Source organism: Calliphora vicina, chromosome 3, assembly GCF_958450345.1.
Source record: "Calliphora vicina chromosome 3, idCalVici1.1, whole genome shotgun sequence".
Classification (NCBI taxonomy): domain Eukaryota; kingdom Metazoa; phylum Arthropoda; class Insecta; order Diptera; family Calliphoridae; genus Calliphora; species Calliphora vicina.
Window position 1 is genome coordinate 120,751,805 of NC_088782.1, and position 18,311 is coordinate 120,770,115.

Sequence of the window (18,311 nt, forward strand, 5' to 3'; positions counted from 1 at the left end):
AATTATACCCTACACCACCATAGTGGGGAGGGTATTATGCGTTTGTGCAGATGTTTGTAACGCCCAAAAATATTAGTCTAACAACCACCTTAAAGTATACCGATCGACTTAGAATCACTTTCTGAGTCGATTAAACGATGTCCGTCCGTCCGTCTGGTTAGCTGGTAGTCACAAGATTTTGCGGAAATTTAACAAAAACAAATTTGGTTCAAAAATATTGCGTGCTTTGAAGGTTACATATCTATCATTTATTTTCAATTAGTTATTGAAGATAATAATGTAAACAACAACGATTTTTTTGCAAAGAAAACGTTGAATTTTGTACCAACAAAGCGTCATGTGCGGGAAGTTTTGCGTGACAACTTTAATTTGAAAACAAGTAAGAAAATATGGTCTGTCAAGCCCGACCATATAATACCCTACACTAATTAAAAGAGCAAAAACATTTTTCTTTTAAAATTTCAATAATTTATATTTTTGAGTGATTTTCGGAAGTGGGGGCTATGACCAATTATGGACCGATCACCATGAAATTAGGTCGTGTGATTTATGTCTATATGAAAGTTTACTATGTTGAATTTTGTGAGTATACCAAAATTTTTAAGCGATTTATGCACGTTAAAGTGATTTTAAAAATTTAAAAATTTTCGTTATTTGACTCAGAATCAAAAAATTGAATAACGGTGAAATTTTGGAAGTGATAGGAAATGTTGCTAAACCCGACTTAAGTGATATTGTTTTAATTTGTTTTAGTGTGAATTTATTTTTTTAACAAATATATTTCACTACTTTTAACTTACAAATACAGCTTTCAACGAAAGAAATTTAATTTGAATTCCTGTATGTAGACTTTATTGGGCTACTGTACATATATAAATTAAACGTTTATGACCGATAAAGTCCAATTTCGAAAGACATTTGTATGGGGGCTAGGTGAAATAATGGACCGACTTCTGTCAGTTTCAATAGGCTTGGTCCTTGGGCCGAAAAAATAATATGTACCAAATTTGATCGAAATATCTTCAAAATTACGACCTTTACATTAATCGACAGTGATTCTAAGTCGATTGATACACAAACATCTGCACAAACGCATAATACCCTCCCCACTATGGTAGTGTAGGGTATAAATAGGCCAAAAATCGAGGACCGATTGTGTCGATTTTAAGTAGCCGGGAGAATTCTCCAGCCGGGAGAATTCCCGTTATATTGATTTATCAATCATGTTTGTATGTTATGTAGAAGCTACTGAAAGTTGATTTCAACATACAGACGGACAGACGGACATGGATATGTCGACATCGATTTCATATCAAGTGCACCATCTTTTCAAATCGATGTCTTTCGATTGGTATGAAATTTGCACCAATGTTAGTCCTATTGGATAGTAAGTTAGACACAATTTTTCAACAAGATCGGTCGATAACTTGACATTTTGGCCAAACAGGTGTCCTTAGCAAAATGTGTCCAAAATAGTTTAGATAGCTATTTCTTCAGTCTTTCGAAAGAAAAAATTAAAAATTATTGACATTTTTTTTCCGAATCCAAAAACATTTTGGACATTTTTTTTTCAAAATGAGTCCATTTTTTTTCTTAATAGAAAGCTTAGATATTTTTCTTGAAGACCAATTTGGTCGCTTGGTGGGATGCGAATGGGATATCTATCAAAATAAATGCTTTGTAACTCAAAATATTAAATTTTTGACTTTTTTTAAAAATCTAACTTTTTTTAAAATGGCCCTTTGTTTGTCATTCCGTTTGTAATTTCTACATTTTTCATTTCCGACCCTATAAAGTATGTATATTCTGGATCCTTATAGATAGCGGAGTCGATTAAGCCATGTCCATCTGTCTGTCCGTCTGTCTGTTGAAATCAATTTTCTGAAGACCCCAGATATCTTCGGGATCCAAATCTTCAATAATTCTGTCAGGCATGCTTTCGAGAAGTTTGCTATTTAAAATCAGCAAAATCGGTCCACAAATGGCTGAGATATGAGGAAAAAACCAGGACAACCTCGATTTTTGACCTATTTTTTTCACCAAAAATAATTGAAAAAACAAAACAAAAAAAATTAAATTTAAAAAAAAAATTTTAAATTTAAAAAAAAAAGTTTTAAATTTAAAAAAAAAAAAAAAAAATTTAAATTACAATTAAATTTTTTTTTTTACAAAAAATGAAAAAAACAACTTTGGAAAAAAGTTGTATGTCTTGAATTACAAAATATTTATTTTGATAGAGAGACCACTTGCATCCCACTAAGCGACTAAATAGGTCTTCAAGGAAAATATCTGAGCTTTCTATTGAGCGAAAAAAAAAATAAATTAAAAACGAAAAAAAGTCAACAAAGTTTTTGATTTTGCAAAAAAAGTCAAAAATTGCATGTTTTGAGTTACAAAACATTTTTTTTTATAGATATCAAACTCGCATCCCACTAAGCGACCAAAGAGGTCCCCAAGGAAAATATCTAAGCATTATTTTAAGAAAAAAATAAAACGGGCCCATTTTGAAAAAAAGGCAAAAAACTTTTTGATTTCGGGAAAAAAATATTAAACATTTTTTATTTTTATATAAGTTTGTCATTCCGTTTGTAATTTCTACATTTTTCATTTCCGACCCTATAAAGTATATATATTCTGGATCCTTATAGATAGCGGAGTCGATTAAGCCATGTCCGTCTGTCTGTATGTCTGTCAATTTTCTGAAGACCCCAGATATCTTCGGGATCTAAGTCTTCAATAATTCTGTCAGAGAAATTTGCTATTTAAAATCAGCAAAATCGGTGCACAAATGGCTGAGATATGAGGAAAAAACCAAGACAACCTCGATTTTTGACCTATATCTGGATTACTAAGACATTAATATAGGCAATATGGATATCTAATGATAGATATTTTAAAGACATTTGCAACGACGTATATAAGACCATAGTAAGTTGGACCTACAATGGGTCAAAATCGGAAAAAAAAATTTGTAACCCGAATTTTTATTTTTTTATGAGGTGGCACATGAAAAATGTGGAAATTACAAAACTCATTTTGAAGGTTTATACTCTCAACTACTTTTCAAGCGTAAAATACTGTGTAAATGTAAAAGTGTTTTGTGAAGTGCTTTTGGTGTCATTGCGTTTTCTACATTGGTCTTATAACACCCCAGGGAGGCAAAAGTTTATTTTCTTTGGCTTACGTTTTTGGTATAAAATGGTTTTCGCTTGTTTTGTATTTTGTATTTTCTAAACACTGTTGTAAATGTTTAACACAAAACATCTACACAATCTTATAACAAGCATCTTTTAAAACCTAATAAAAGCTACAAAACCAACAAAACAAAAAAAAAAGAAAAGAAAATGCTTTGACAGTTTGCAACATGTTCTTTGTTGTTAAAACAAACTTCTGTTGTGGCAGCTTATGGTTTTCAAGTTTCTCTGTTGTTGCTTTGTGTTTTTTGCACAAATGTTATGTTGCAAGTGTTACTATTACAACATCTAATAATGTTGACGGTAAACGTTTGAAATTTAAAAATTTTGTGTTTTTTTTTTTTCATTACAATTTTTGGTGGACATTTTTGATACTAGAAAAAGAAAAACAGCGGCTTGATGTAAAACAAAGCTTAAGTTTAAGGCTGGTACAAAATTTTTTTTATATAAAAAGGTTTCCAGCTTGAAATATTACTTTGACATAACAGGAATCTTAAAAACTACTTAAACAATTTTTGGTTTTCTAACTCAATTAAAATATAAATCAAGTGTTTTATTTGTATCTCAAAATATTCATTCATGATTTCTTTACTCTAGCAATTTACAAAATCATTTTTTTAAAGTATTACTTGATCTGTCTGTAAAATCTTTATAACAAAATCAAAAATTCAACTTGAAAACTCGTTCAAGTTTAAAACAAACCTATAATTAAATACTTGACCAGAAAATCATGATCATATTGTTTATAAAGGGTCTTTCATTAAGCGGTTTCTATCTTTAAATTTATATAAAACAAAATTTGTTTGAGAACCTATCGCTGCCCTTATGTATGCAAATGTCCGCCGCGAAATGTCCAATTTTCCATGACACTGGCGCATAAATCAAGCTGAATTTGACCGATAACGTGGGTTATATTTGCTTTGAGGGTCGCTGTGGTTTGTGGCTTATTTGCATAGACCTGCGACTTAAGAAAACCCACCAAGAAAAAGTCTAACGTGGTCAAACACACGATCTCGTTGGCCAGTTCCCATCACCTCCACTTGAGATGACCATGCCCTCAAAACGCTCGTGCACAATGTCCAGTGTGCCATGAGTTGTATGGTACGTAAAGCCACCAAAAGAAGTTTGACATATGAACCGATGACGCCGTCAGCACAGAATCGATTCCAAACAGTTACTTTTTCGGGATGAATTGGAAGCTCTTGCGGTGACAGTAAAATGAGCGAAGCGCGCGGATTTTTGCCCTAACAGAACACCCATTTTTACAAAAGAATTTTATCATTTGCATGTGTTGTTGAACGTTAAACAATATGACCACTATCATCTGTCAATGTTTGTAACTCCCTATTGCAACACCCTTTATCTCACTCTGCTACACTTCAGATTAGCTGCTGCTTAAACAGATATCTTTATATACTGTCACTTGTTGTTGCTCAAAATTTTCTTAATTGTTTTTGAATAAGAAAATCCATATCATTGTCTTTGTCGTTTTTTTTTTTGTTTTAACATTTCAAGTGTTTAACTTGGATTGTTTGTAACTATTTAAGTTTCATTTATTTTATTTTGTTTGGCTTTTGTTTCAAAAGAAATGATATTTTGAAGATCGTGTCAACATCATCAATATTATACACTACATAATCATTGATATTATCATCATTTATGCCGTTTTTTTATGATCAATTGTTAGAGATGAGGTTGAGGTAGAAGAAAGAAGAGAGCTAAACACAGACACAATAGCAAATGAACGATAGATAACCTATAAAAAGAAATATTTTGATCACACAACAATGTTGTTAGTTAAAAAATGGTGGGGTAAGGTCGACTTTAGCGATCATTCTCATGACATCCAGTTCTAAAAACTAAAATTAACTGTGTTAATCGAACAAGGGCTGGAAACATTAAATCTTTGTAGTTACACCGCTTTGTTTTGATCCCGACTCAAATTCGGCAAGTCCGGCAAATTGAGATAAAACTTTATTTAGAGCTATCTAAGCAATGAGAGGTTGTGATTGGATAGCATTGATAGCCCATGATCGACGATGACAATGGTTGCCTTAAAACGACTGCATACTATCAGCTAATTCCAATGGCTTACAAATGTAATACTCTGCTAAAGAACCACATCAGAATTAACGTTACATTTCAGTGCAAAATAGAGCTCTTTCTCTTGATCTTTTAACTAGAGATAGCAATTCCTGCAGGCTCCTAATATTGCTGACTTGGATATGATGTAAGAAATCTATAGTATCCAATTTACGCCAGTATACAGACTTTTCCTTTTTTCAATTCTGCATTCTAATTGATAGCTCACCCGACATCAACATAGCGCGGCAACATGAAAGCTTGAGATTGTCGGGATTACATCAACAAAAAATAATGATTTTTTTAGGAAGATGGTTCATAATATATTCTAAAAGATCTTCCGATACCCTCCAAAGTTCATGAAGCCAAGAGGGAGTTCTGAAAAACAGTCCATGCTGCCATGAAGTCAAGAGCTTGATTTAAGAAGATTAGCTTAAGAATTGGCTAGATAATTTGAAGAAACAGTTGTGGTTTACAGTTCAATATTTCTATCTCCAAACCTGACGATTGATCGCGATAAAGTTTTCAGACGCGTTTGTATGATCTAAAATTTAGTCTCTCTTTATCGTTTCAGTTTAGCAATCTGATATTTTAACTAGAATTTAGTCCAGTTTTCATTGAGCACATAAGAGAGACAGAGCATTTGGTATATCTTTACATTCCAGCGCTGTTGTTGCGACGGTATATAAATCATATTAAATATTTTAAAGGGCTGGAAGTCAAGTACCTAATAGCGGTTTTAATCCTCTCAATAAGGAGTCAAATTATACCCCATGTGTGGACAAAATTAGAGCTATATCGATCTTAAGATTTGGAGAAAAATATTAACGATCTAATGTACTTGAAAACTCTTTTGGTGCATGTCTCAAAGACTATCCCTGACTGGGAATATTGTAGAATTTATAAAACCTCCACAGCATTTGCTGCTGTATCCACTCAGAGTTCATAGGATTTATATCAGCAGAGGCTTTGTGAAGGAACGATATTCAAGAAGTTAAACTTACCGAAAGGCCTTGGTACACTTCCAAGGAGCGTGAATTATCTACTTGTCTGGCAGGCGTTCGCAGAAATTGTATATAAATTTTTCCCTGCTTAATATTTTCCAGCAAATGCAGTTCTTTCTCTTCTAAATTTCTGCCAGGCATCGTGGTTCTTTCTCTATAAATTCTGTTTATGTTTGTCTTAATTATTTTTTGCTCGTGGCTCTCTCTTCCAAAATTTTTGCCAGCAATAGTACCTCTTTCTCTAGAAAATATTTGTCGACAATCGTGGCTCTCTGTACTAAATATCTGCCAGCAATCGTGGATCTTTCTTTACTAGATCTTTGTCGACAATCTCGATTTTCTCTACTAAATTCCTGCCAGCATTCGTGCATCAATCGTAGCACAGCAATCGCAGCACTTACTTTACAAGATGTTTTTCATCAATCGTGGCTCTCTCTGCAAAAAATATTTGCCTGAAATCGTAACTCTTTCTTTACGAAATCAATTGTGGTTCTTTCTGCTGCGAATTGTATATTTTTCTCCACAAAATGTTTGTCGTCAATCGTGGCTCTCTCTACTAATTTTTTTCCAGCATTCGTGCATCTCTCTCATAGTTTTTGCTAGCAATCGGAGTATCTTCTCTATAAAATGTTTGTCGTGAATCATGGCTATTTTTAATAAAAAATATTGCCAGCAATCGTATCTGTTTTTTCACCAAATATTTTGTCATCAATAATGGCTATTTCTCTACTATAGTTTTTAAAGCAATTATGTCTATTTCTCTCTCTCCTAAATTTTTATCAGCAATTGTAGATCTTTCTCTATAAAATGTAAGTCATCAATTGTGGCTCATTCTTTCTTAAATTTTTGCAGCAATCATGTTTATTTTTCTTCTTTACTTTGACCTTTAACCTTGGCTCTTACCCTTCTAATTCTCTACTAGTTTCTAGCAAGCATTCCTAGCTCTCTCTCTACTAAATAGCTCTTTCTTTATTAATTTTTTTCATCAATCGAGGCTATTTCGTTATAATATATAACGTTTAGAGCAATCATACTTTAGCCATCGTGGTTCTCTTAACTAAATTTTTGTCAACAATCTTGGCTATATCTAAACTAAATTTCAGATACTAGTGGCTCTTTCTGTACAAAATTTCTACCAGCGATCGTAGCTCTTTATCTAAAACATTTTTTTTAAGAAATTTTTTTCACAAGTTGTGGTTCTTTTCTTAATAAATTTTGGTAACTAGTCCTGGATCTTTCTCTACTAAATGGTGACCACTAGTTTTAGTTTTTCCTCCACTAAATCTTGGTCACTAGTCGAGGTTCTTTTTACACTAAAGGTTCGACACTAGTAATGGTTCTTTCTCTACTAGATTTTGGTTACTAGTCTCAGCTCTTTCTCCACTAAACGTTGGTCACTAGTTGGAGTTCTTTCTCAAATAAATTATGGTCACTACTCTTGGTTCTTTCTCTACTAAATGTTGACAACTAGTCGTTGGTTTTTCTCTAGCAACTATTGCTCACTAGTCCTAATTCTTCCTAACTAAATTGTGGTCATTTGTCGTGGTTCTTTTCTTACTGAGTGTTGGTTACAAGTTCCGGTTCTTTCTAAAGTAAATGCTAGTCACTAGTAGTAGTTCTTTGTCAACTAAATTTTGGTCACTACTCGTGTTTCTTTCTCCACTAAATGTAGGTCACTTGTCGTATTTCATTTGTAACTAAAATTTGGTCACTAGTCGCGGTTCTTTCTCTACAAAATTTGGGTAATTAGTCGTGCTCCCTTCTCTATTAGATTTTGGTTAGTAGTCTCGGTTCTATCTCTGCTAAATGTTGGTTACTAGTTGGAGTTTTTTCTCATCTAAATTTTGGTCAATACTCGTGGTTCTCTGGTCACTAAATGTTGATTACTACTCTCAGTTTTTTCTCCACTAAGTGTTGGTAACTATTACTGGTTCTTTCTCCAATAAATGTAGGTAACTCGTTGCAGTTCTTCCTCTACTCAAGGTCTCTGTTCCTTCTTCTAAATGTTGCTGACTAGTTGCGGTTCTTTTTCTATTAAATTTTGGTAATTAGTCGTGGTTCTTCCTTTACTAAATATTGGTTACTGGTCTCGGTTCATTCTTTTCTAAATTTTGGTCACTAGTCGTAGTACTCTTTCAACTAAATTTTGGTTACTACTCGTGGTATCCTCCCCTAATAAATGTTGGTTACTAGTCATGATATTTTCAAATTATGATTCTCGTGGTTCTTTCTGAATTTCGTGATTTTGACATGGAAAGCAAAGAGCGCCCAGGCCAGCCAAATTAGTTTGAAGACCAAGAATTGGAGGCATTACTTTTTGTCAAACTCAACAAGAGTTTGCATAATCATTGGGAGCTACTCAACAAGCAATTTCAAAACATTTGCAAGCAGCAGGAAGCCGAGAGACCTTGAAAGACGATTTTGCATATTCGATGATAACTCGAAGCGTAAGAGATCTAGAGCGAAATTTCCATGACACTAAGTTAATGCTCTGTATTTGGTGGTAGAAAAAGGGTCCTATCTATTATGAGCTGCTGAAATCTGATCAGACCATCACATGGAACCTGTGCCGAATGCAACTGATTCGTTTGAAGCGAGCATTTATTGAAAAACGTCCAGAATATGCAGCCAGTAATGAAACTGTGAAATTCCATCATGACAATATTCGGCCACATGTTGCAATACCTGTTAAAAAGTATTTAGAATGAATTGGTTGGGAAGTTTCACCTTACCCGCCTTATAGTTCAGACCTTGCCCCAGCCAACTGCTAATTGTTACGATCGATGCACAATGCTCTCTCTGGTATACGCTTCACTATGGAACAGAGTATTCGATATTGGCTTGATTCGTTTTTAGCCTCAAAAGATGTGCAGTTCTTTTGGCTCGGAATCCATATATTGTCAGAGAAATGTAAAAAGTCATAGTTTATAAATATTTTGGTTTTTGTGGTTCTTTCTCCACTAAATGTTTGTCACTCGTCCAAGTTCTTTCCCAACCAAATTTTGGTCACTAGTCATGCTCTTTCTCTACTAAATTATAGCCAGCTGTCATGGTTATGTTTCTCTCTAGTCTTAGTTCTTTCTCAACAAAATTTTTTCGCTACTCGTGGTTCTTTCTCTAGTAAATCCTAATAATTAGTCGCTGTTCTTTCTCGACTAAATTTTGTTATGTTTTCGTTATTTTTTCTCCACTAAATGTTGGCCACTAGTCATGGTTCTTTCTCTATTATTTGTGGTGACCAAAGAAATTTTCAACTACCCTGACAATCTTTCCTCAGTTCATATTGTTTTATATTCTAAACCAATAGAGTTAGCCCAATTTCTTGACATTGACATCAATGGATAGCCCCTGGATTATGTTGTAATAACAAGTATTATTGCTGGATTTGAAAGAATAAATTAACCAAAAATATTCTATGAATGCAACAGGCTTCTTATCATATTCTATAATGTAAATGTAGAAGGACTATGGTCTGATTCAAAATCAGCACCAAACAGTGACAAGTTGCGGATGCATTTAGATCGAAAACTTTTATTGCTCTAATATAATGCTGTTGTTGTTCATGTAATGCTCCATTTTTACTAACTCTTGACTGTCAGCATTTTGGCACACCCACAAAATATGAATTTTTTGAAGATCTATCCCTTGAAGATCACGATCGCCTTCAAAGTTTGTTCCCAAAAAATTGCTGTTCGATTGTGAATCGGATTCCTTCTTTAATTTAATATATATTAGGCTGATGTGATCCATATGATCGGCTATAGAGTATATATTTGACTTGGTCATTGAAATGATTACAATTATTATGATTTTGTTGCTATTGCTGTAGGTATTTGTTTGTGAATTTTGTTTGTTTCTGTTCATATACATACATAGATTTCTTTGTTTATTAGGCATACCAAACATGCCATGCCATGCCACACAATACCCAGTACCATTCCCCTGGCAAATGGGAATACTCGAACAGAGAAATTGCTGGTTTCACTGACACTGTCGTTAATATTTGGTAATGGCAGTGGTGGTTAGGTGGATAATGCTGTTTGCTGTTACATCTTCTACTGCTGGTGCTGTTGCTGCTGATGACGATAATGATTGTGGAGATATTTTTTAGTTTTATATGTATTGGCTTGGCAATTGTGGCAGTTATTTCTTGTCTAGGTAGTCATTTAAAATCTTTATGTTTTTGATCATATGTTTGCGTTTATGTAGTTTTTTTATGATAAAAACAAAACAAAAAAAAAATAGTCGAAATAGTCAGTTGGCCATGTTATTTTGGCAACGAGTGCTGGTTAAGTGAAATCACTTTTTTTTTGCGGGAGGGATGTGTGTTTAGATTTTTGATGTTTGTCTCTGTTTTAAAATGATAACGTTTGGGGTTTTTTTTCTTTCTTTTGCGATTTTTATTAGATTTGCGATTCGTTAGAGGTGGTGACTTTCTAAGCATTAAAAATTCGTTTTGATTGGTAAATAAATGAAAGGGTTAAAAAGTCAATATGTCAGCAAATAATATGGTAAAATGATATGGAATGTCAAAAAGTTAATACGAGTATAATAATAAGAAAACAAAAATGATATAAAAGCCCAACACAATAAAATAACACATGTGTAAATTTATTATTCTTTTAACTTATTTAAGGCTACATTATGTCTGCAACTTTTATTTAATTGACAAGGTTAGGGACTTTTTTAAAAATAATTCCAAAAATGTAGGTCAAATTCATAAAAGTTTTCCTATCAAGGCAGACGGATATTTTAATGTAGAAATTTATAAAAACTAGCTTTATAGCCTTTCCTGTTTATTGCAATTGCTGCCAATATCTTTAACATGAAAATGACAATTTGCTTTAAAACATACCAACGTTTAATAAAAGCCTTTTTCACATGGCGTGTTAAGGCTCTAAGCACTTGTCATTTTTTATGAGAAATAAAATGAATTAAGACTACAACATTTCGGTAACAAATATACAAAAATGTTCATGTTAATGCCATTTGCTAAATGACTTGGCAACAAACAAAATATAGATTAAATATAGTTGGATATGTAGAGAATACAATCAAAGCGACACGCGACAGAGTTTCTGCACATTTAACACAGAGAAATTTTTTATAGAAAATCTCTTGTTAACACACAGAAATTTTCTATAGAAAATCTTTTATTAACACACAGAAATTTTCTATAGAAAATCTTTTATTAACACACAGAAATTTTCTATAGAAAATCTCTTGTTAACACAGAGAAATTTTCTATAGAAAATCTCTTGTTAACACAGAGAAATTTTCTATAGAAAATCTCTTGTTAACACAGAGAAATTTTCTATAGAAAATCTCTTGTTAACACAGAGAAATTTTCTATAGAAAATCTCTTGTTGACACCGAGAAATTTTCTATAGAAAATCTCATGTTGGCACCGAGAAATTTTCTATAGAAAATCTCTTGTTGACACCGAGAAATTTTCTACAGAAAATCTCTTGTTGACACCGAGAAATTTTCTATAGAAAATCTCTTGTTAACACATAGAAATTTTCTATAGAAAATCTCTTGTTAACACAGAGAAATTTTCTATAGAAAATCTCTTGTTAACACAGAGAAATTTTCTATAGAAAATCTCTTGTTAACACAGAGAAATTTTCTATAGAAAATCTCTTGTTAACACAGAGAAATTTTCTATAGAAAATCTCTTGTTAACACAGAGAAATTTTCTATAGAAAATCTCTTGTTAACACAGAGAAATTTTCTATAGAAAATCTCTTGTTGACACCGAGAAATTTTCTACAGAAAATCTCTTGTTGACACCGAGAAATTTTCTACAGAAAATCTCTTGTTGACACCGAGAAATTTTCTATAGAAAATCTCTTGTTAACACATAGAAATTTTCTATAGAAAATCTCTTGTTAACACAGAGAAATTTTCTATAGAAAATCTCTTGTTAACACAGAGAAATTTTCTATAGAAAATCTCTTGTTAACACAGAGAAATTTTCTATAGAAAATCTCTTGTTAACACAGAGAAATTTTCTATAGAAAATCTCTTGTTAACACAGAGAAATTTTCTATAGAAAATCTCTTGTTAACACAGAGAAATTTTCTATAGAAAATCTCTTGTTGACACCGAGAAATTTTCTATAGAAAATCTCTTGTTAACACCGAGAAATTTTCTATAGAAAATCTCTTGTTAACACATAGAAATTTTCTATAGAAAATCTCTTGTTAACACATAGAAATTTTCTATAGAAAATCTCTTGTTAACACATAGAAATTTTCTATAGAAAATCTCTTGTTAACACATAGAAATTTTCTATAGAAAATCTCTTGTTAACACATAGAAATTTTCTATAGAAAATCTCTTGTTAACACAGAGAAATTTTCTATAGAAAATCTCTTGTTAACACAGAGAAATTTTCTATAGAAAATCTCTTGTTAACACAGAGAAATTTTCTATAGAAAATCTCTTGTTAACACAGAGAAATTTTCTATAGAAAATCTCCTGTTGTCACAGAGAAATTTTCTATAGAAAATCTCCTGTTGTCACAGAGAAATTTTCTATAGAAAATCTCCTGTTGTCACAGAGAAATTTTCTATAGAAAATCTCCTGTTGTCACAGAGAAATTTTCTATAGAAAATCTCCTGTTGTCGCAGAGAAATTTTCTATAGAAAATCTCCTGTCGTCACAGAGAAATTTTCTATAGAAAATCTCCTGTTGTCACAGAGAAATTTTCTATAGAAAATCTCCTGTTGTCACAGAGAAATATTCTATAGAAAATCTCCTGTTGTCACAGAGAAATATTCTATAGAAAATCTCCTGTTGTCACAGAGAAATATTCTGTAGAAAATCTCCTGTTGTCACAGAGAAATTTTCTATAGAAAATCTCTTGTTGTCACAATGAAATTTTCTATAGAAAATCTCCTGTTGTCACAGAGAAATTTTCTATAGAAAATCTCCTGTCGTCACAGAGAAATTTTCTATAGAAAATCTCCTGTTGTCACAGAGAAATTTTCTATAGAAAATCTCCTGTTGTCACAGAGAAATATTCTATAGAAAATCTCCTGTTGTCACAGAGAAATATTCTGTAGAAAATCTCCTGTTGTCACAGAGAAATTTTCTATAGAAAATCTCTTGTTGTCACAATGAAATTTTCTATAGAAAATCTCTTGTTGTCACAATGAAATTTTCTATAGAAAATCTCTTGTTGTCACAATGAAATTTTCTATAGAAAATCTCTTGTTGTCACAATGAAATTTTCTATAGAAAATCTCTTGTTGTCACAATGAAATTTTCTATAGAAAATCTCTTGTTGTCACAATGAAATTTTCTATAGAAAATCTCTTGTTGTCACAATGAAATTTTCTATAGAAAATCTCCTGCTGTCACAGAGAAATATTCTATAGAAAATCTCCTGCTGTCACAGAGAAATATTCTATAGAAAATCTCCTGTTGTCACAGAGAAATATTCTATAGAAAATCTCTTGTTGTCACAATGAAATTTTCTATAGAAAATCTCTTGTTGACACAGAGAAATTTTCTATAGAAAATCTCTTGTTGACACAGAGAAATTTTCTATAGAAAATCTCTTGTTGACACAGAGAAATTTTCTATAGAAAATCTCTTGTTGACACAGAGAAATTTTCTATAGAAAATCTCTTGTTGACACAGAGAAATTTTCTATAGAAAATCTCTTGTTGACACAGAGAAATTTTCTATAGAAAATCTCTTGTTGACACAGAGAAATTTTCTATAGAAAATCTCTTGTTGACACAGAGAAATTTTCTATAGAAAATCTCTTGTTGACACAGAGAAATTTTCTATAGAAAATCTCTTGTTGACACAGAGAAATTTTCTATAGAAAATCTCTTGTTGACACAGAGAAATTTTCTATAGAAAATCTCTTGTTGACACAGAGAAATTTTCTATAGAAAATCTCTTGTTGACACAGAGAAATTTTCTATAGAAAATCTCTTGTTGACACAGAGAAATTTTCTATAGAAAATCTCTTGTTGACACAGAGAAATTTTCTATAGAAAATCTCTTGTTGACACAGAGAAATTTTCTATAGAAAATCTCTTGTTGACACAGAGAAATTTTCTATAGAAAATCTCTTGTTGACACAGAGAAATTTTCTATAGAAAATCTCTTGTTGACACAGAGAAATTTTCTATAGAAAATCTCTTGTTGACACAGAGAAATTTTCTATAGAAAATCTCTTGTTGACACAGAGAAATTTTCTATAGAAAATCTCTTGTTGACACAGAGAAATTTTCTATAGAAAATCTCTTGTTGACACAGAGAAATTTTCTATAGAAAATCTCTTGTTGACACAGAGAAATTTTCTATAGAAAATCTCTTGTTGACACAGAGAAATTTTCTATAGAAAATCTCTTGTTGACACAGAGAAATTTTCTATAGAAAATCTCTTGTTGACACAGAGAAATTTTTTATAGAAAATCTCTTGTTGACACAGAGAAATTTTTTATAGAAAATCTCTTGTTGACACAGAGAAATTTTCTATAGAAAATCTCTTGTTGACACAGAGAAATTTTCTATAGAAAATCTCTTGTTGACACAGAGAAATTTTTTATAGAAAATCTCTTGTTGACACAGAGAAATTTTCTATAGAAAATCTCTTGTTGACACAGAGAAATTTTCTATAGAAAATCTCTTGTTGACACAGAGAAATTTTCTATAGAAAATCTCTTGTTGACACAGAGAAATTTTCTATAGAAAATCTCTTGTTGACACAGAGAAATTTTCTATAGAAAATCTCTTGTTGACACAGAGAAATTTTCTATAGAAAATCTCTTGTTGACACAGAGAAATTTTCTATAGAAAATCTCTTGTTCACACAGAGAAATTTTCTATAGAAAATCTCTTGTTGACACAGAGAAATTTTCTATAGAAAATCTCTTGTTGACACAGAGAAATTTTCTATAGAAAATCTCTTGTTGACACAGAGAAATTTTCTATAGAAAATCTCTTGTTGACACAGAGAAATTTTCTATAGAAAATCTCTTGTTGACACAGAGAAATTTTCTATAGAAAATCTCTTGTTGACACAGAGAAATTTTCTATAGAAAATCTCTTGTTGACACAGAGAAATTTTCTATAGAAAATCTCTTGTTGACACAGAGAAATTTTCTATAGAAAATCTCTTGTTGACACAGAGAAATTTTCAATAGAAAATCTCTTGTTGACACAGAGAAATTTTCTATAGAAAATCTCTTGTTGACACAGAGAAATTTTCTATAGAAAATCTCCTATTGTCACAGAGAAATTTTCTATAAAAAAATCTCCTGTTGTCACAGAGAAATTTTCTATAGAAAATCTCCTGTTGTCACAGAGAAATTTTCTATAGAAAATCTCCTGTTGTCACAGAGAAATTTTCTATAGAAAATCTCCTGTTGTTGTAGGTGAATAAAAATACTTTGTGTTTTTATATATCAAAAAATATTAAGTTTTCATTTTCTTAATTAATTTTATTAATCATATTAGTTTTCAATAATTTTCATTATAATTTTCAATATTCTACAACAAACAATAAAATTTTGTAATTTTGAAATAAAACCAGAATATTGTATTTTATTTTAAAATAATATAAATATAATCTCTACAAATTTTGGCGATCCTGCATTTTACACGTGAAGAAATAAAACGAATAATATTCCGTGTAATTAAGAAAATATTAATTTTTCGAAACAATTACCTGCAATTTGAAATTAATGCAAAAATAAATACCATCTAATCTCAACAAATAAATATCATCTAATCTCTACAACGCCTGTCTTTATCATCTATAAATTTCAAAGACGACAAATCCAATTTGTATTATCAACTATAAAGTAATTCATCTGAAGATTCACATCAGTTTCAGTTCAAGTCACAGCAAGTCACTATTATTATAATCAAGATAAAACTTGTTCAAGATAAGTTGACCATCAGTTTTAAATTTCCGAGAAAAGAAGTCAGTATAAGTGTTTATTTCTTGTTCCATATTCAAATATTTCTTAATATTGTTTGCCTATTATTGTTTACTTTTAAAAATACTAAATATCTACATACATATCTAATCACGATTATTATCATAACTAAATTAACGAATAATTAATTTAATTTAAACTTTAATTTCGATTTTATTTGTAAACTTTCCCTCTTAAAATGACCACTCGCTCTCCAACACGTACTAATACACATACACAAAATTCAACACATTCACAATCTAATTCAATAACTACAAATAACAATTTAAACTCAAATTTGACTAGTAATCATCCGATCGATAGAATACCCCAAATTGATTTAGACATATGTGCTTCCTCTGTTAAACTCCCTCAATTCTGGACCAATTGTCCAGATGCATGGTTTGTTCACGCCGAAATGCAATTTGCAACCAAAGGCATTACTACAGACCAAACCAAATATGAATATATTATAACTGCTTTACCACAAGAAGTTATAATAAAAGTGTTAGACATAATTCAAAATCCAACTACAAATGATCGGTATCTTAATCTTAAAAAGGTGTTAATTGAACGTCACTCCCTAAGTGAAACTTCTAAATTAGACAAAATACTCTCTGATAGTGATATGGGAGATAGAAAACCATCGGAATATTATAGATCGTTAGCCCTTCTTGCTGGTTCTAATTTTAGCCCAGATGTTTTAACAAAACTTTGGCTACGTAAACTTCCAAAGTCTCTAAATGTTGCTTTAACTGGATCTAATATTAATGATCATAACGAATTAATTCAATTAGCTGATAGATTGTGGGAAGTTATTTACAACGGAGAAATATGTAGTGTTAGACAATCTTCTAGATCTTCCAATATTGAACAAATCGTACAAAATTTAACTGCTTCTTTATGTGAAAATATAAGTAAATTGACACTAGAAGTTAGTTCTCTTAAAAGAGAAATAGGAACCCGGGCTTCACGTCCTTTTTATAGAAGATATAGCAGAAGTTCTTCACGCTCTCGTGGTCGTTCACCAAATAGGAACTGGTTATGTCGTTTTCACTACAAGTTTGGTAATCAAGCTAGAAAGTGCGAACAACCATGTTCATTTTCTAATGAAAGTTCAACAAACTAAAATCATCCACTGTTGCAGCGACGAACAGTGGAAATGTTGATTATTCTTCCAGTCGCCTTTTTATTTTTGATAAAAATAATAACTTAAAATTTTTGATTGATAGTGGGGCAGAAATTTCTGTTTTGCCATCTTCAAAATTCAGAAATAATAATAAGAGATCTGATATAATTTTAAGCGCAGCCAATGGCTCAAATATTGCAACATTTGGAAAGAAATTACTTAATGTAGATTTAGGTCTTCGCCGCGAATTTCCTTTTATTTTTCTGATTGCAGATATTTCTAAACCTATTATTGGTGCTGATTTTCTTTGTAAATATGGTCTTTTGATAGACATTAAACATAAACGTCTAATAGATCCACTTACTAATTTATCAGTTAGTACATTTTCATGTTGCTGCAATGTGACTCTTCCAAAGTTATTTTCTGTAGATAATCAATACACACAACTTCTTAAGAAATATCCTTCACTAATAGCAGAACCTGATTATACGAAACCAATCAAACATTCTACCGTTCATAGATTAGTAACAAACGGTCCTTTACCTTTTACCAAACCCAGGCGTTTGGATCCCGTTAAATACAAGGCAGCAAAAACAGAATTCGAGTATCTTGTAAAAGCAGGTATATGTAGACCATCGAACTCAAGTGTAGCATCAGCTTTACATTTAGTCCCAAAAAAAGATCCAAACGACTGGCGTCCATGCGGTGATTTTAGACGTTTGAACATTGTGACTGTTCCTGATAGATATCCCTTACCTCACATTCACGATTTAAATATGAATATAAGAAATAAGAAAATATTTTCTAAGATCGATTTAGTACGTGCTTATCATCAAATTCCAATGGCAGAAGAGGATATATTCAAAACAGCTATAACAACACCATTCGGTATGTTTGAGTTTCAACGAATGCCATTTGGCCTACGAAATTCTGCGCAAACGTTTCAAAGATTTAT